Source organism: Paramisgurnus dabryanus, chromosome 6 (genome assembly GCF_030506205.2).
Source record: "Paramisgurnus dabryanus chromosome 6, PD_genome_1.1, whole genome shotgun sequence".
In the NCBI taxonomy this organism is placed as follows: domain Eukaryota; kingdom Metazoa; phylum Chordata; class Actinopteri; order Cypriniformes; family Cobitidae; genus Paramisgurnus; species Paramisgurnus dabryanus.
The window spans coordinates 19101299-19121980 of record NC_133342.1 but is presented as its reverse complement, the minus strand read 5'-3'; the positions used below and the strand labels follow the sequence as shown (position 1 = coordinate 19121980).

Below are 20682 nucleotides of genomic sequence, written 5' to 3'. Positions count from 1 at the left end.
TACCTAGATTCATATTTATTGTTGTTCAAATCTTAAATGAGTTACAGGAAAATTAACCAACCATTATGGAGAAATCAATTTTCTTATGTAATTCCATTAGTCAACATTCATTCCCTGGACACCTACAAGATAGCAGTCTTTGTTTCAAAGAAAACACTGTCCTTTTCAGTCTAGGGTTAAACCATAAAGAGTCCCATATGCACATTACTGTATACCATCACAAATGTGTACTTTCAGCTTGTCATTGGGACAGTGACCTCAAAGGTACACCTACTCTACACTCCTACCTGTAGGTACACTCCTGTAACTTAAGAGGTAGCAACGTGTATTTTATAGCAATAAAGAACATGTGTTTGACTCTCCCCAAAACAAAGGCAGATTTTTAAAGTCTCCGAGTCTGAATCATAGCCTTGGATCCAAAGTTGCGGGCTCTGGATTTAAAAAGTAGTTTAAACCTCACAGGACCTCGATCGGTTTTAATGAGGAAAATAAAGCGCTTCCTCAGGTCTTCCTGTGGATGAAGCCCACGCTTCCCTCTCCTGCTAAGAAGGAATTGTTTAAGATTCGGCTAAGGAGGTGTATTCCGTTACATATGTCACAATCTAAACAAAGATAGCATCACAACACAATGGGGAAATCCAAGGGTGTAGATGGAAGTAATGTATTCTGTGCGTTTGAAGCTCAATTCTGGACTCTAAATGGGAGTGGCAGCAATGAATGAGTGGGATCAAGACCCAAAACTATGGAGATGTGGGGGTTTCGGAGATTAGGGACCTGCGGAACTCACAGGAAGAGGATGGAGCGATGCACAAACATACAGCAATCAGCACACATCCACACACACCATCACCACACTACTACCACCATTAAAAAAATGATGGCAATGAGACAGCAAAAAGAAAAAATTGGCCCTACTGACATTTCAGGAAGTTCTATGTATGGGGGTCGGTCACTGAGTTACTCCAAACCCAGATGCTATGGCCTCCAGGGAGGGCAGACGGAGCAAAAAAGGAGGAACGGAAAGGGTGATTTTGAGAGAACTGGGAAGAAAGACACGTGTATGGATCATTCCAGATGCTGCACACCCACGGAACAGTCTTGTATTTATTTCACAGAATCCACTTTAAATCCATTATTGGCTCTATAATCAGAAAGTTATACCGTGTTGATTTTATTTCACCCACTGTACAGCTTCCGCCTCTGCTACACACAACACACACACATATACAGTATATACAGTATATATACATACACACACAAGGGAATGCAGTGTAAGGGAATGATTCACCAGAATCTATATTCTGTCAATATTTACTCACCCTCGAGTCGTTTAAGCCAATATAACTCAAAAATATCTTGGAAACTTTTTATCATAGTAAAAGTAATCTAATGTTCCTGCAGCTCAACTGATAGAGCATTGCATTAGCACCGCAAAAATGTCAAAACTCAAGCAACACACATACTAATAAAATGTATGTGTTACATGTACTTGTAATGCACTATGTATAAAACCATTCATGAATTGATAAATGCATTGAAATTCATCCAAGCTTGCCTGAGCACATTTATAAGAGATAATGAAAACATAAACCATTTACATACATTTGCATTACATTATAAGATATGTGATGTATATACATATATTTATATTTGATGTAGGATCTTTTCAATGAATGCAGTATTTTTTTCAATTCACTTGGTTTGCTGACTATCTATCAGAGAGAATACAGTGTGTGATGTTAAAAGATTGTACAGTATCTGCTCTGTCAGTCTCAAAGGGTGTCCCTCAGGGATCAGTTCTGGGACCCATTTTATTTTCATTAAACATAAAAAATACTTGAGATAACATTCCAAACGTTAGGTATCATCTATGCAGATGATACTGTTATTTATTGTTTCGCCTCATTAGCTTCACAATCACTTCAATACAGTCAGCATTTAATATTGTTCAATCTCTCCTAAGTCAACTTCAGCTGGTTTTAAATATAGATAAAACTAAATTAATGATGTTTTCGACCTCTAAAGTTGAACATAAGAGGTTTCCTGATATTATATTTCTTCAAGGAACTAAAATTGAATGTGTTATGATTTATAAATATATATTCATTATATTGGATAGTCAATTAAATATATTGATAAATGATAAAACTAGGTTTTTCTTACAAAAAAAGAACCTTATTTTCCTTTAATACTAGAAAATACTTGGTATCTGCACCATTTTTACCTTTGTTGTATTATAAAGATGCTATATATGAATGTCCCAGCTCATAACTTAAAAAAAATAGATATAGTTTTTCATAGTGCCTTAAGTTTCATTACTGGGTGTAACTATCAAACATATCATTGCATTTTATATGAGACCCCCGAGTTACCACCCTTGTATACCCAAAGAAGTTTTAATTGGTCTTGTTTTATATACAAGTCAATTTGCAGTCTTACCCCACATTATTTGTCTATTAACTTTTCAAATTCAAACGAACGCTACAAACTCCACTCAAATGATTTGTTGTATCTTAAAGTTCCCAGGGTTTGAACAGAAATAGGGAAAAAAGGTTTAATATATAATGCTGCCTCCCCTTGGAATTACCTACAGAATTTCCTAAATCTTACCACGTTACCGTCGCTAAATGAGTTAAAGATACATTTAACAAACTGTTGGGTGGTTTCCCAGACAGGGATTAGCTTAAGCCAGGACAAGGCCTTAGTTTATTAGGAAATATAAATTGTTCTAACAAACATGCCTTACTAAAAACATTACTTCTGTTTTCTCGAATTTTAGAAAAGAACCGCCCTCTCCACTTTTTTAAAAATGCAATTGCGCAACACTCCTGATTGACAACTAGGAGGACCAGTCTTGATGATTCACCCGGAAAATAAAATCCTCAGCAATACCTTCAAGATATGTCAGTGCAAGATGTTTTCAGTTTGGACAGCTCTTACATTTATTTTAGTCTAGGACTAGTCTAAATCCCTGTCCAGGAAACCAACAACAACAATTTATCCTTTTGTAAATTACTGTTGTGATTTATGAGTGTGTTTTTATGTTTTGTTGTATATTGTATATTTGTATACTCTTGTTGCTGCCTTCTTGGAGAGGTCACTCTTGTAAAAGATATTTTAATCTCAATAAGTTTTGTTAACCTGGTTAAATAAAAAAACCTGAATATTTCTCAATTCACATAACCACTTTGAATGGTTTGGTTCTGAGTTCAGCTCACTGACTAAACAGTCTTGTCACCGTGGTTAACCCTTCACTGGAAAAGATTATTAATAAATGTGATAAATGAAACTTTTATGGTGTCCTTTGTGAGGCTTGAAACCGCCAAACCTATTTATTGCCATTATATGGAAAAGCAGTAAAATATTCTAAATGTTGTGTTCCACAGAGGAAAGAAAGTCAAATCAGGGTGTCTTTTTCATTAAAAGACACAGTTATAAATCTGATTAAAGAGCCACTCTTGAGTTCTCAGACATTGTTGTGTTGTTCTGAAGAAAAACAGAGCACACATTTGAATCAAAAGATGAGATAATGTACTTCGTCTCGCAAGCACATCTCACTTTCTTTTTTAGAAAACTCCTCAGAGAGACAAATAAGGACCTAAACACAGGCAAATGTTTACCTCTCTTGGATAGACCTCCCTAACAACTCATGGTACATCTCCAGTTACACTTTGACTTTGTTTATCCTGAGGTCCAGTACTGGAATGTTGGAAAAAAGGTCCATTTGAGCACCTACTACAGTAGTAACATTAGCAAAACTGTAGCATGCTAGCATATTATGGGTACACTTTGACCTTGTGTAGGTGATATCAAGTTGCAGCGGAGTCACATCTGCACATTTTCAAGCATCCAATTAATGTAATCAAGCAACGTTTACATAACTATATGCATTTGGCAAATGCTTTTATACAAAGCATTACAAGAAGCATGCTTTTTTAACCAAGATCCCTGGAATCAAACCCGTGACCTTTTGCGCTGCTAATGAAATGAGCCACAGGATCGCATACAAAGGTTCTCAACCAGCAAACTCTTGTCTTATGGAGACTGCCTGAACAAAACATGTGAACAAAGCGTGCCCATTCATGACACTTAGATCAATTACCCATTGAGTTGCTAATGTGTTCGCTGGTGCCTACAATCATGGGGCTTATTCATAATTTCGGAAGGAACTGAGGGAGCCAAGAGCTGATTCATTGCAATAGTTGACAGTGTCCAAAGATCTGATTCGTCTCTTGCTCTGTGATATATTATCTCAAAAATAAACACAGTTTCTCTGTTTTTCATTCCAACAAAGACACACTGTGCTCATGACAGTCAAGCTAAGATTACGGACTGAGTTCTAACATTATGCCCGACCTCCTTTGTTGCTACAGTACATATGTAGGCTTTTAGACCAGAAACAGGGATGCAGTGTTTCATTATGAAGTGTGGTACCCTATAACATAGCCCTATAACATTTCACCAAGCAAATGGCATGACATTTTAATATAGCAGCAAGCAAGGCAAGTAAGCAGGGCACATCAGTGTAAACTTCCAGAAAATGTGTATGATGTCAAACAAAGGAAAGGAATGGCTATAAAAGTTACTTTATGAGGTTGAGTGTTTGCAGCTAGATGTTGGATTTTTTTGTTTAACATACTTGAAGAATGAGTATGACATACGCTTGCCAATGAACGTCTTTAAACTGAAGCCTAAGCATTTACTTATTGTAAACCTGGTGATAGTCATCATGAAAATCATTACTATAATGTCTCTACGTCACCGATATAAATGATTTCCTGTTACACAAGAGCATTGTTAAACATTGATTCAGGTTTAGAGATGCTCTAAGGCGTTGATAACATATCTTCATCTGCATGGCAATGAAGTAGTTCCAGGTTTACTGCAATGTTAATACAAAATTCTTTCTGAATTATTACTTTAACTTTTTGAAAAAAATTTAAGCAAAAAAACAAACAAAAAGAAAGACTAACAATGACATTTGTACAATTTTTACTTTTATAATTTTCCACATGAAACACATGAACTTCAGTGAAAACTCCTCTTTACTTCATGGGCACATTACCACCATGGGGTGTCAATTAATTCAGAATAGATTACCAGTCTATTCTTACATAAACCATTATATCAGCTGTAAGTCATTGGCACGGGAAATAAAGGAGGTTGCCAAAAGAAAGAGAAAGTGTGTTGGAAGCATGGGGCAAAAATGTGGCCCTCTTTCCCTGTTCCCTGTACCACCAGGCCCTTATTCTGCAATAAAAGAGTCTCCACCACAGGCTGGATAACCCACACATTTCACACATCATTCCAGCCGGAAAGAGCCAGCTGCGTTCGGGAATCCCCAGTTACAGCGAATGTTCCTAAAATTTTCTCTAGAGCTGCAGACAATGAATCTTAAAGGTGACAGCTAACCACCAACTTCAGATGTTTCAATGCTACACCGCTAACAAACAATCAAGCATATTTGTGTAAATCAATGTACTATATTTGAATGAATACATTTAGTACATGCACTGCCCTAGATTTGATATCATGGATGATGATGTGTATAGGAATACAGCCCGTGCAGTGATGGTTTTGATTATGAATGTGAATAGTAAGTGACCGAGTGTTGATTTAAAGAGCAAAAGTGCACTGAAGCACACGGATGAGTTTCCTGTACCGTGTTCCCAGAAGTTACTCATCATTTACTCAATGTAACATTATGGGTTTCTCATGAGGGCACACGTGGTTTTGTTCAGATTGAGAGTCACTCCCTATCAGAGACTGACACACAAACTGGACTCGCTCGCTCTGGCTGTAAAGTTTCCGGTGGAATGTGCACGCTGCATTTCGCAATAGCAGACGGGGTCTTAGTGTATTTTTGGCAAAGCTTTTTTAGCATGAAACCCATCAGTTTCACTCTGAAATCCAAAGAAGTCTGTAACAAGCCATGAATGACACATTAGGGTGTCATGTTTAAAATGCAGATTATGTGCCAACATATGAACTTCCAGCTAATCTATTTGAGTAATAGTATTTTACTAGTAATAGTACTGGTATTTTCATAAATAAACAACCCAGAATAGAAAAAAAATATCTAAATACATTTTCTTAGACACTCATAAAATGAAACTAGGAGCAGTCATCTCATCAGTCTCCTGTAAGTTTTTTTCAACACTGTTTGACTCAGATTTTCCAAGATCTTGGAAGCAATAGTCATACAATTCAATATGAACTTAAACATTTCTCATCAAATTCATTAAAAAGATTAAATGATTTTGGCTGTGCTTTTTACATTAATTTTTATAGCTTTGTAACATTTATTTTTATATGTCATTAAAAATGTAAAAGAAATTTTAGAGACAAAGTTGGTAAATTTAGCATAAAAGAAAACTCCATTAGATCTTCTTTGCTATGAAAGCAGTAAAGATGTCACTATGAGTATTACCAGCAACAAATTCATAGTTTTCTGATATTTCTCTTAAGACTACATAAGAGTCCAACAATGACTCTGCTGTCATTTTTTCCATAGAAAATATAAAAGACACAAGCCAATACAGACCACTCAAAAAACAAAGGCACTGCTTGTTTAAAACTACAATCACAGTCCCAGCCCAGTTGTTTTAAAGCCACCCCCTCATTTTAAACTCAAAGGGATTGAGAAGCCTGCCTTGCATCACTCACTTGGGCATATGAGTTGGCTTAGAATAAACTTTATTCTACAAGAATTTTAGTTTTTCAAAAAGGGCAAAGCTTTATTTTAAAATGAATATTTAATGAAAAACGTTAATCAGGTGCCTACTAAATGCTGGATTACACTAGATCACACTAGATGAAATATGATCAGATTTAAAAATACTAGACATTATGGTACATTCACACAAGGTGAAAGCGTTAACGATTCTTATTTACTTTTAATAGGTGATGTCATGTGTTGCCGAACTGAATTGTGGATTCGTCTACGTCGCTGCACCGCCATTGCTCGGCGCAGAAGTTAGAAATTTCTCAACTTTTTAAGCGCCAAAGCGTGCGCCAGCCAATCAGATCACCTTATGCAAAGAACTCAGTGCAGAGCCAGCCAACTACATTGCAGCCACTGTCATTAGTTGTTGGCCACGCTTCAGACACGCCTTCCGTCAAGCGTTAACGCTTATGCCCCGTGTAAATTTTTTCTTTATTTACTTATTTAATTTTTTTGCTCTTTTAACGTAAATATAATTAATCTTGTTAATTAAACTCGTCCAAGGCTCACATTAACAAGATAAAGTAAATGTAATAAATTAATCATGTTTATTTGTCCTAATATTTTTCAATTAAACAAAAAGATTGCTCAAAAGATTTATTATAACTGTACTACATACATTAGATTTTACCCACTGCAGATGTTATGATATTTACTATGCACTTTCCACTACACTTACAGTGCAATATTTCACATACCATAGTCCAGCATCAACATCCACAACATCACTGCAGAGATGCACCAACATAGGGGTAACAAGAGTCCTGGGACACCTGGGACTTTGCTGGTGGCTCACTGTCTTGCTTATGAAATGTGGTTGATGTAAGCAAAAAGGCAGGTGTAAAACCAGATGATTTATGGAATGTTTGTTTCGCATTTTCACACACAGCTGGTGGACACATGGCGTCATGAAACATAAAATTGCATTTACGACCAAACATACTTTGCACCTGCACTACAATAAGCTAAAATATGCATTTTTCAAAACAAAGCAAACTTTTTCGAAGGTTGTGTCTTTTTGTGAGGGACATAACGTAAATAATGTATTGTAATAAAATGTGTCCAAATCGAAAAATTTGAATGACTGCCTCATCCTTATTTGTGAGTTTGAACACTCTCCGTACAGGTCTGTACTGTCTCTGGGGACTAAAAGAATGAAACTACATACAGGTACAAACTAAATTATGCAAATGTATGATTTTGACCATGTAAAGTCAATTTTTGTCATGCTGGGATATTGGAAATAATTAGGCTTTGAACAACTTGTGAAATCCTTGACAAGTTCAAGTGCATGCTATCTTTAAAAAATATTTATAGATAATAATAAATAATACTTTAAATATAAAACTGTTAAACCGTTATGGTTATGATATCATTTGTAAAGACAAATGTGCATTAAATTAAAACTTCGCAAAACTGAAGCATTTGCTATTGTGGTCCTAAACTATTGGACCCCACTACTGCATTGTATTTCTCCTTTAAAACGGCTATATTGTTAGCTTTAAAAATTTTACTGTAATTCTGCCAAGTGTTACACTGCAATTGTAAGGGACTGTGAACTGCACTCATGGGCTGACTCAAATTCTTCTCATAGCTTCGGCTAGCCACTAGGAAAACAGTGTCTCACAAATATGTAACCTCTTGACCCTTTAACCATTACCTATCCTCTGTTCTTAAAAGTTATAGGCCTAAAATTATATTAACGGTTAAAAACTCTCATAAAATAAAACCAAGTCATTTGATATTTAAGACTCTTAGCTTCCTGTGAGATGAGAGAAACTAAATACATATGGACCATTCAAAAAAGTTAATCTGCTTCCTTTCCAGTTAATCTGGAACCTTTCCAGCCGTAAGCTCTAGGGAGATGTTATCAGTCCTGATGAGACTCAGTGGATCAGTGGAGAAAGATTAAACACTTTGCACCAAAGCAACAGGATGGAAATGGTTTGGTGACTCTAACCTCCGTAACTATATAAAAAAGCCCCTATGAGTATTAAGTCTGGATTATTTTAAATAATAAATGAATCAAATAGAAATTTTAGATGTTTAATATCACTAGTGAGTAAACATCTAGCAAGGAACACATTTTAATCATTTTAGATTATGTACTTTCTAAGATACCTCTATGATTTGCTGTTGCGATGGCAACATGTGCGTTATGTATTTTTCTGATAGCAAAGGGTATGTTCACCAAACTCTACTGATGTACATCAAAAACTCTACTGGAAGATAAACTGCAAGTCTCCATGCGCGTCATGTTTTAAACAACTATGTATTATTTGTGTAGCGTTGTTGCCTACGCATTACAAATAGCCGAAAAATGTTCCAGATGGACTTTTCTTTTAAAGGCATACTGAAACATCATGTAACACATTTACAGATTGAAAATGACTTATAAGAACATGCGGTGAAACTCCACACAGTCAGCAGGAATATTATGTAGTAACACCTATTGAATGCGACAGCAGGGCCTCACCGTCTGTATGTCAGCATGCGGTATTTCAATACACACTCAACTCTTAGCCAAACAAATCTTCTTCTAGAGGAATTTCACAAAATGTAACTTCCAGCACTGTTACCGGAAGTGATGCTTTTAGCGCAGTACCTTTACCTACTTTAGTATGAATGTCAACCATAAAAATCAAAACATCTGCTTTGGCAATATATTGTTTGAAATGACGTCATAGGCATTTTTACAATTTCATTTGAAACGTATCAGAGCCTTTTAATTGTCAGGACTGTTTGTGTTAATAAAACCATGTTAACTGGTTTCTGTTATGAAAACTCAAGGCAGATATCCATTCAAAGAGCATTAATGTTTGATTACATGACCTTAACCTTTTAACTGCCACTGTCCCACAGGTCAAGTCCCACAGTAATTATTAAATAAATTAAGGTTTTATTTTCACTAAATGTTTTTTTTTTACATTATGTAGAATGATTTTATGTAGAAAACAGCAAATGACTTATGCTGGGTTTTGACAGGTCATGACAAAGGCAGGCCTGTAGTTGATAATACAGGGTCATGTTAGTCTACATTTTTACTTCAGTAATATGAACAGGATAATTTTTTTTGGCCACTTGCCACCATTCAATTGTTAACGTCCAATTGCTGTGAAAACACTCCAATCCTTGCTTCACTGTTGTGAACCACCTGACTTTTCTAAAGGAAAATCGAGTATCATAAAATTGCAGCCAAAAAACAATCCCTCTCTGTCTTTCTTCTCGGCCAAAGCTAAATCACTGATCTACCAAAATTGGATAGATTTCCTAGTTAAACAATGTTACATTATAAGAAACTGTACAAAAATGTGCACTGAAAATGAACTTTTTACATGTTTTTCTCAAGGCATTGAAAAACAACATTGTGAGAGATACACAGTAAAAAGTAGAAGTTGGATCAAATATTACTTCAACTGGTAATGCCTAAAAATTTGAAGTTAAATAAAATATTTTTAAGGTGAAATATTATATGTAAAAATATTTTTGGTGTTACCAATTGAAGTAATTAAAAAAATTACCTTAATTTTTTTACATAAAGTGAGAAAATGTAGGATTATAAAACAGAATTTTTAGGTGTTACGAGTTAAGTTTTTTAAGTAGTGTGTGAAGCTTTCACTTTTTACAGTGTTTAGTTACTGCTTATGTGAAATAAAATGATTTGACTATGTTTCTGAAACATTTTATTCTGTTTTTGGTCAACTGGTTAAATAATTTTGGATAATGTTAAACAGCTTTGGTGGCTAGTGACTGCTCATCCAAGGGGCCCCAATTCAAAATATGTGTTTGTTGCGTCATGTGAACCATGTGCATCACGTGTTTTGTCAAAATAAGTGCCTGCTGCACATATGTCAAAACTGTTTATGATAAAAGAGACACCCACTTTTACAAAACACATGCAAGACACTCCTTTAACAGTAAACCCTGATTACGCATGAGATTATGTGAGTATCTGGCAAACGCGAGCATCTCTTTTATCATAAACCCTTTAGACGCATTTGCAGAAGGCACTTATTTTGACAAGACAGGTGATGCCCATAGGATCACTCGACATGCTGAACACATATTTTGAAATGACCAGTCACACGCATGACGGGCTACATACATGTTGTGACGAACCCTCGAAAAAAAGAAGTCACCGGCTGCTACTGCTAAACAGGTCTCTCATTCTGCTCACAGCTTGAAACAATATCAAATGATTATTTCATGTCAATTTAACTGATGTATAGCCATATAATAAGCTGGATAACATACAGTCAGCCAGTCATTACAGCGAAATGACTAAATGACCGTCATTACTAAAAAAATAACTAATTCGGTTGAAAAAACACACCGACAAAACAAACATATTTTTATTACTTCCGAGATTTTAACCGGGAAGTTAGCTCTAATAATCTCTGTGTGTGTTTTTGCAAGAAACAGAAAATCCACAAAATGATTCAGCTTCCTGCTGCGGAGGATCAACAGATCAGGCATTAGATGACTGATTCTGACTCCGTCTCTGACTTCATCTTATTGCTTAACTCTAAGGTTTTACCCTTTAGTGAATTATTGTTTCATTTCAGAGAGGTTAGTATAGAGTAATACCATGCATTTACCGGATCATTTACGGTGAAAGCGATGTTATAAGCAAGTTGTTTGCATGCAAGCATTATGCAGACAACAATGCCAGTAAATCCTGTTTCAAAGTTGACACTTAATCTTTGAATAAAGGTGCTTTTGTGTTACAGGTACTTGTTCCCATGGAAACAACAAACTAGTCAGATTTGCTTGCGGCCTTCATGGCAGAGCCAAATGTTTTAAATGCCCTGTTTATTTTTCACTATCTATCACTTTCTGTTCTGAATAGGTGTACATTTTCTTACTCGATAATGTACACCACTGTTTGCTTTCATATTTTAAAAAATGTGTAAGCGGTCTCCTCAAAAAGAAAGAAGGTTAAAAAAAATGTGCAAAGTTTAAACAGACTTTAAAGAAACACTCCACTTTTTTGAAAATATGCTTCCAGCTCCCCTAGTGTTAAACATTTGATTTTTACCTTTTGGAATCCATTCAGCTGATCTCAGGGTCTGGCGCTACCACTTTTAGCATAGCTTAGCATAATCCATTGAATCTGATTAGACCATTAGCATCGCGCAAAAAAAATTTTTTTGCTGGCAGACTTTTTGTTTACTTGTAAAGCTGATGCGTGTAATTTCTGTGTTAGTAGGGTTGCAGAACTCAACTGTGAAATTATGATTCCAAAGTAGTGCAAATGGCCACAAAACCACATTTTCCTTCACACCATCCCTCATTGATCAGACAAACTGCTAGCTCCACATCAGACATTGTCATCGGTTGAGTCAACATAGCTGCAGGAGGTGCAATGATATTACGCAGCAGCCGAAAATAGTCCCCTTAGTAACTTTTAATGGCACGGGACTATTTTCGGGCAGTGCGTAATATCACTACGCCTGCTGTAGCCATGTTACAGCAGCAAAGTCCTTGCGCCAGAATGAGAGTATAGTTCCTAGCGATAACTGCCTAAAAAATCACAACTTTTCATTTTCCGTCTGTCTAAGTACACGATGTAACTACAGAAGAGTCAAGTTTTAAATAGGAAAAATAAAAAAGCCTCTTTGGTTATTTTTTAGCGCGATGCTAATGGTCTAATCAGATTCAATGGATTGTGCTAAGCTATGCTAAAAGTGGTAGCGCCAGACCCGGAGATTAGCTGAATGGATTCCAAAACAGTAAAAATCAAATGATTAACTCTAGGGGAGCTGGAAAATGTTTATTGTCTAAAAAATCCCTTTAAACACATCTGACACTGCATCTTCCCAATCATGAAGTGCTACTTCACAAGCATCTCAGCTCATGAAGTGGTTGAATAATTACATTTGCAGACACTTATCTTTTCCCACACAATGGCACTGTGCATTTACCAGATGCTTACATTTCAAATGAACTTAGATGCATTTTATCAGCATGTGTGTCAAATTTAAATCAAATATATTAGCCACAAGTTGCTAACACAATATTCTATCAACTGAGCTACAAAGCCATTAGGAGGTGTTGCTCTTCTGCAGAGTGGATAATACTAAATTAAGCAAAGAATTACTAAAAGGAAAGTAGCACATCTGGGATTAGATCCATTTTGCAAATCAACACATGCCGCAAGACCTTGTAGACGAGACATGCCGTCTTGAATTGCCACAACGGTAATGCACCACTAGACTCAACACAGTCTGCCTAAAACATGATATAAAAGAAAACAACAGATAAGGTTTGCACATACCAAGGCTAATTGTGCTTTTATTACAAACAGCAAAGAATGAGTTGAATATGTGAATGGATCTCGGTAGGGAACAAATGAGCCATAGACAATTTTTGTTGCATTAATACCTAGAGGAGAGTGTACATGTGAAAACATGCCTGTGGAGGTTTTCGGTATCACCTTTTGTCTGTGCATTTTATATTGCTAATTATGCACATTCTATGGGATTTGGATAGCCGAAAAACCCTCAGGAATCTCAGCAATAACACGGAGATCACAGATATGAATGTGCCAACACAGAGAGACTTGAGTGAATAAAAAGACTGAATGAAAGAAAGAAAGGAAAAATTTAAGCTGTTCTCATAGGTTTCAGCTGCAAAGAGCCTAAGGCTGGGAAAACCACATCATGACCACATCATAAAACCACCAATAATATCTATCTACATTTTAGATATACATCACTACAGCTCCCACGAGACAAATATTAGCAAGTAACACTAGAATAGGATGCATTTACTATAACTGAAGATGGTGAGAAAATATAATAATTACATTTAGATGTTTGTCAAGATGTATTTTGGTATTTTAATAATTTTTTTACAGTGAGTATGCATGTTAGTGATTCATTTTTTAATAGGTTTAATGTGCAGTGAGAACTATACATAATCCACTCATAGGTTTACTCCCATTATTATTTATTCACACGGTGGCTCCATGGTGCTTTTAAAAGTGGTCCCATTTGACCGTTGACTCAACCAATGACAATGTCTGGGGTGGAGCTAGCTGTTTGTCTGACCAATGACAGATGATGGGAAGGAAAATGTGGTTTTGTGGCCATTTGCCCCACTTTGGAATCATAATTTCACAGTTCTGACACAGAAATTACACGCAGCAGCTTTGCAAGTAAACAAAAAGTCTGCCGGCAAAAAACATGTTTTTATTGTGCCCCACCCTTCACTTGAGATCAACAATACGCGAAACAAAGCATGTAAACCAAGAGATCTTTTACAACTTAGTTGACATACTGTCGTGTTCCCACAACATGCCCGTCTGTGTTTACACTATAGAGGTATGTGTAGAGGGAGTGGCAGTAAAAGCTGTATCACCTATCTGAGAAGATCCGATCGGCCTGTTTGGCTCATGTGCCATTTTGAAATGTGATCATCCGAGAAGACACAGGTGGTTACTGAGAACTGAATGTTTCACTTTGGCAGAGTGAGATTTTTCCTTAAATGGAAAGTTTTATGAGCATGCCATGGTATAAATTATGGTTTGAACGGCTGGTCAGATGTGGTCGGGTTTAAGAAGAGGTGAGTCAAAATAGCTTCCCGTGCTGTACATTATTGAGGCCAAAACTTGACTGTACTTGGGCCAAAACTTGACTGTACATTATTGAGAGAAGTGTAGTCAGCAATATATACACATGTGATGTATTGCCAGCTGACTGTGGTTGTGGCCGTAAGCCTTTTTCTTAGCGCACCCCACTTGCATGTCGGCTTGGTTCGAATCTCGCTCATTAAATTTTTCAGTTGAAAACACTTTTATCTAAAGTTCATAGAACAAAAAATTATGTTCCAGACTTCAAAATGAGCCAAGCATGAATGTGTTACATGCTGAAAAAACAATCTTTTGTTTCTGTGTGTGTGTTTGAAGTTATTGGCCTAAAAGTGTCAGCCTATTTCTCAATGTTTTCCTTTATAGTTTTCCAAGATTTAATAAATGCTGCACTACAAGGCATAATAAATGGAAATTTTACATTTCCATTGAAAGGGCCTGAGTACAACCACCTGAACATATATAACAAAAAAAATCCTCCACCTGTAAAATATGATGGATCTGTGCCTAGCAACTTTATAATGCAATCATGACAACGGGTATTGTTTGCTCAATTACCAAGTCAAATATTTGAGTAACTGTTTGAGATTATATACAGGAGGACACACTGTCTGTTCTGTTTGTGTGTCTGTAAAAATGTTGCAGGTTTTCCATGCAATATTAAATCGGGGTAATACACTCTAAACCTAAAGGATTATTAGGAACACCTGTTCAATTTCTCATTAATGCAATTATCTAATCAACCAATCACATGGCAGTTGCTTCAATGCATTTAGGGGTGTGGTCCTGGTCAAGACAATCTCCTGAACTCCAAATTGAATGTCAGAATGGGAAACAAAGGTGATTTAAGCAATTTTGAGCTTGGCATGGTTTTTGGTCCCAGATGTGCCGGTCTGAGTTTTTCACAATCTGCTCACTTACTGGGATTTTCACGCACAACCATTTCTAGGGTTTACAAAGAATGGTGTGAAAAGGGAAAAACATCCAGTATGTGGCAGTCATGTGGGCGAAAATGCCTTGTTGATGCTAGAGGTCGGAGGAGAATGGGCCGACTGATTCAAGCTGATAGAAGAGCAACTTTGACTGAAATAACCACTCATTACAACCAAGGTATGCAGCAAAGCATTTGTGAAGCCACAACACCCATAACATTGAGGTGGATGGACTACAACAGCAGAAGACCCCACCGGGTACCACTCATCTCCACTACAAATAGGAAAAAAAGGCTACAATTTGCATGAGCTCACAAAAATTGGACAGTTGAAGACTGGAAAAATGTTGCCTGGTCTGAGGAGTCTCGATATCTGTTGAGACATTCAGATGGTAGAGATCATGCCTTGTTACCACTGTGCAGGCTGCTGGTGTAATGGTGTGGGGATTGTTTTCTTGGCACACTTTAGGCCCCTTAGTGCCAATTGGGCATCGTTTAAATGCCACGGCCTACCTAAGCATTGTTTCTGAACATGTCCATCTCTTTATGACCACCATGTATCCATCCTCTGATGGCTACTTCCAGCAATGTCACAAAGCTTGAATCATTTCAAATTGGTTTCTTGAACATGACAATGAGTTCAATGTACTAAAATGTCCCCCACAGTAACCAGATCCCAACCCAATAGAGCATCTTTGGGATGTGGTGGAACGACCCTGGATGTGCATCCCACAAACTCCATCAACTGCAAGATGCTATCCTATCAATAAGGGCCAACATTTCTAAAGAATGCTTTCAGCACCCTGTTGAATCAATGCTAAGTAGATTTAAGGCAGCGTTTGAAGGCGAAAGGGGGTCAAACACAGTATTAGTATGGTGTTCCTAATAATCCTTTAGGTGAGCGTAATTCCAATAATGAATTCCAATGAATAAATGTAAATATAATTCAAAATACTATACGTTGCAACAGTAAAAATGACAACATGCCAGGTATTTTCTATTGGTCAATGAAACATGAGAATCCTGTGGGACCTGCAGAAAATGCTGCTTCTCACAATAAGCCACGCCCTAATGAGATGTGAGGAAAAAGTTATTTTTCCAGCCTGCATTCCAAGGTCTCTTTCCACCATAGGGGCTCAATTATGGAAATGCTACAAACTCCATGACGTGCAGGTACAACGCACCATTTCAGGGAACATTCAGAAGTTTCCAAACACAGTCTACACGTGGAGTGACAGACGTCACAAGGCTTGGGGCAGAATTAACATGTTTAGTATGAATGAATGAATGAATGAAAGAAAAAAAAATATCCTAGGCAGTCTGTCACAGTCAATCCCAGTGTTTAACTCTAAATAGATTTTGGCCATTTTAAGTCCACTCACAATCAGCATACAATCAAGCTGTCAGGGCCATGACACAAATGCTAATAGAAAAAAAATCACAGAACATGAAACTTCTTTCATGCAGCCCCTATTGTTTACACAGGCACATGGAGAAACATTCACGATTCAGAGAGATTTGTTAAAAGGAGCAGTCGGCTTGAAGAAAACCCTCATTGTTCTCCGCCAAAGAGAGTCAATCCAACAAATGAGGCACTGATATTTGCCAGCTCTAGGTAACTGCTCAACAGTTTATCAAAGCAGGAGGTCCGCCGTTTTTCCGGCAAACTCATTTTACTTCTCCACAGCTCTCGAAACTCCAACAGCTTTACCAGATGTGGTTCTAGGAAAGCCAATCACATGGGAGACACATTCAGCATTGTGAAGCCCCCATGGTAACAAACAATTCTACCAATCGGCCTCCCGGGAACACTGTGTCTACAGCCAGGAGTGAGCTCTGGTAACATATCCTGCAAGAGCGTTCAGCACAAATGAGGTGGAGGAGGAAGTATGCAGGTATTAAAGGCAGGAAATTGACGTCGGGCATTAGGCCTCGCTGAGAGAAATCACAGCTGTCCGCCTGGAAAACCACTCGCGGGGCCATGCAAAGCGCGTGCAAACGTGTGGGAACCTGATGACAGAAGGGTATGAGGCAGCAAATCAGAGCGGGAAAAACAATGCTGGTGATGCTTTGAGGCGCTTTGAATATCATTATGTCACTTTGGTTTGTAAACAATTACACAGTGATAGAAGTAATGTAAACAACACTGGCATGTGATGCTGGCAGGAGTTCACGATGCTGGACACGTGTGCTTGTTTATTCAGTGGGAGGAGACCTGTGTGAAATTTGCAAAAACAAGCAGCAAGCAAAGCTATTGCAAATCTCAGACACTTGTTGCTTATAGAAGAGATGTTTGACACTCATTGTCAATAATTACATCTGCAAATACACAGTTAAAAGTTAAAGTTATACCCATAGCGGTGAAAGACTAAGGACCTGTTGTGTGCAATCAAATGCGATAAAGCATTCCTTCGCACTGATTTTTATTTGGTGAAAGGTTATTATTTAGCCCCCAGAGAGTTAAGCTCTCTTAACTGTTAAGTTTCATGACACTAGCAAACCAAAGCCGAGCACTGTTCCCATGTCAATTAACTGAACAAGATGTTCCAGTAAATCCAAATATGCATTTATGCTGTTATTTACATTTATTTTTATCTGGCACGAAACTCGATGAAATGAAGCTTGACAGCTTTACACAGCAGTCCTCTGTTTTGGAACATCCTGATTTAGTTTCCTGTGGTGGGCGAAGAATGAGAACACGCCAAATCTCAAATTCACCTATCATTTGGGAGAAAATACACTGTTGATGTATTTCCCAAGAACACTGGCCACACAAATCATAATCCCCACGGAAAACAATGATGGTCTTCCGCCATTACCGATTGAATTGACAATGATGCCTCTTCAAAGCGGATATGCGACTGCAATAGAGTCAAATCTGATTATCATGCACTTGTATCTGCTTAATGACAGATCAGTGAGATTATTTATCATAAGAACATGTTGAAATGGTCAGAGGAACATAGAGTGATATGCAATTTTCCCAAATGTCTCATATGTATTTTGCTAATTAGGTTACGCCATGCAGGGTCATCATTTTGCAAATAAAGCTGTCTTTAGTTTGTTCCTTTTATAAGGTATCAATGCTGACAAGGGCAACAAGTTTTTTTTCCCCAAGAGAATCAAAATGTTGTGGTGTCTGAATCAACTGAATGGAGATTCTAGTGAAATGATTTCACATGGAAATGTTGTAAACTCTTGGAAAAGTCTTAAAGGTCATGGTTTTACTGATACTCCTAAAAGCTCCTATCTATGCCTTACAGGGCTGTCTGAGATAAGCAATGGTCCAGCAAGTGATGACGATTTTGTTTAGCCGTTTTGAAATATTTGGGTGATCTGTCTTTTGGCTCACAAACACCAGCGACTTGTTATGATTGGATGTGCCGTGACTCAACAAGCAGACTTTTCGATGGAGATCCACAATTTAGAAGATAAAAGCGGACACATGAACCTGTCACAGAATTTCTATGAAGAACCAAAAGATGAATTTCATGCACTATCTTTTAAAAGTTCAAATCACAAAAGGCTTTCATTTTTCTGTACTAGTTGTGACATTTTAGCATTTCAGATGAAAAATTATTTGGCCGGGGTAAGAAACTAATCTCAGTGTAATGAATACGGGTTCATAGGAAACACTGCTGAAACTTGTTCCTTTAGGCTGTAAAAGTGTTTGAATAAATTCAAAAGAGTTTAAGGTTAGACGCATATGAGCTTTCTTTTTCCTTCACTTTACTGAAGACTGTGGTTACACATTGTAAGGCAGGCAGCCATTTACTCTGTAAAAGCATAAAAGTACTAATAAAACGAAGACAAGGATGCTGACAAGATCCATTCCTGCAACTTCACTATATCAACCAGCCAAAGCCCTAGACCCAACAAAGACTGTAAAAACTCACCTCATATATTTGGCCGTTTTGACTCACCTCTGAGCCATCCAGATGGAAGTCATTTATGTACATAAAAAACTAGAGACTAGATTAAATCTCACCAGCTATATAGACAAAACGTATTCAGATACAAAGTATCATTTTTTGAAATATATAGAAAGTTTAGAGAATGTGATCTTTATCAGCTTTTAAGAATCTATTTACACACATATGTTTCTTATATTGTAATTTAATAGGAAGATAGTTGACTGAATGAGAGAGGTTGTTCTAGGTCACAATGAAACTGGATGGTACCCAGAGGTCAATGTCAAACAAATGAGGGAAAGACACTAAGATAACACCATGTGAGACCCGTTAATGTATTTAAATCACACAGCAAAAGCAATTATCTGGATTCAGCACTGTAGACTAAGCAACTGTTTCTGTCTTATAATAGATGATAATTTAACAGATAGCTGCAGCATTCATCTGACCTTCGGTAAAGCACAACAGGGAGACAAAAGACATTGTTGGACGTCAGGATTGTCCTCACTGATACTCACTTTCTAATAAAATCCTCTGAAGGTGCTGCAAAACTGGCAATCCCGATTCACAATGACACAATATAAACACATAATATCTGCACTTAATGTTCTTTATACTTTATAATACTGTAATGTTCACATGCAATAAAAAGCAAATATGTAATCATATAATGGAGATACTAATAGGCTATCTGTGTCCATGAACTGAATGAAAGCACCAAATGTGACCCGATGACTTTAAGCTCAGATTTTTTTATATTTAGATATTAAAAGGTGAGTTTTCTTTTGGCAAGCCCTGAATGAGAGCAAATGGGAAGCAGACTGTAATAAACTGATCCGTGGTCCATCTGTTAGTATTGGCACAGTCACCCGTTTACACACAGGATGCCCCAGAGATGATCTTAATATTCACAGTGGCATAAAAACACTTTGACAAATCTCATTAATGTCACAAACACTAACAATGTTGATTAATACATGGAACCCACATGACAAATACCAAATACTAAAATACTAAATACAAAAATAGTAATTACTACAGTAGGCTAAATTGCAGAACAACTCCATACTATGTAATAAATATAAAATTTTAGTGTAATTACAGTATTGTCTTACTATAGTAAATATCAAATTTTAGCATAGAGTAGAATCATATATCTTTACAGTACTTTTTCTATAATATACTATAGTATAGTTTACCACAGTTAATTTAGTAAATACTAATACTCTACGTAAAAGTACAGTTTTACCTTGATGGAGTACAGTATTTATACCTGATCTGATCATTATTGTTAGTTTAATGTCAGTTAATGTATCATTACTGTATGTAGATGGGTTAACTTAAGGCAGTAATGTATACCATTCTGATTTATTTGTAATTATTTTACTGGATGTTTCCACCTTTTTACGTTACGCAAGTGCAAAAACATTTCTAGTAAATGATCTCCTTTGTCTCCAATGTCGGTTAAGTTGATGCAATCCTGAAGCAGCCAAATAATGAAATTACATAAATCACAACCTCATTA

The 20682-nt window shown here is 36.9% G+C and overlaps 1 protein-coding gene across 11 annotated transcripts in view; it reads right to left on the bottom strand.

Annotated features, from left to right (window-relative positions):
- The window catches only part of egfra (epidermal growth factor receptor a (erythroblastic leukemia viral (v-erb-b) oncogene homolog, avian)), a 94578-nt gene that overhangs the window by 34243 nt on the left and 39653 nt on the right, over positions 1-20682 (bottom strand). The gene's annotated exons all lie outside the window — the stretch shown is intronic.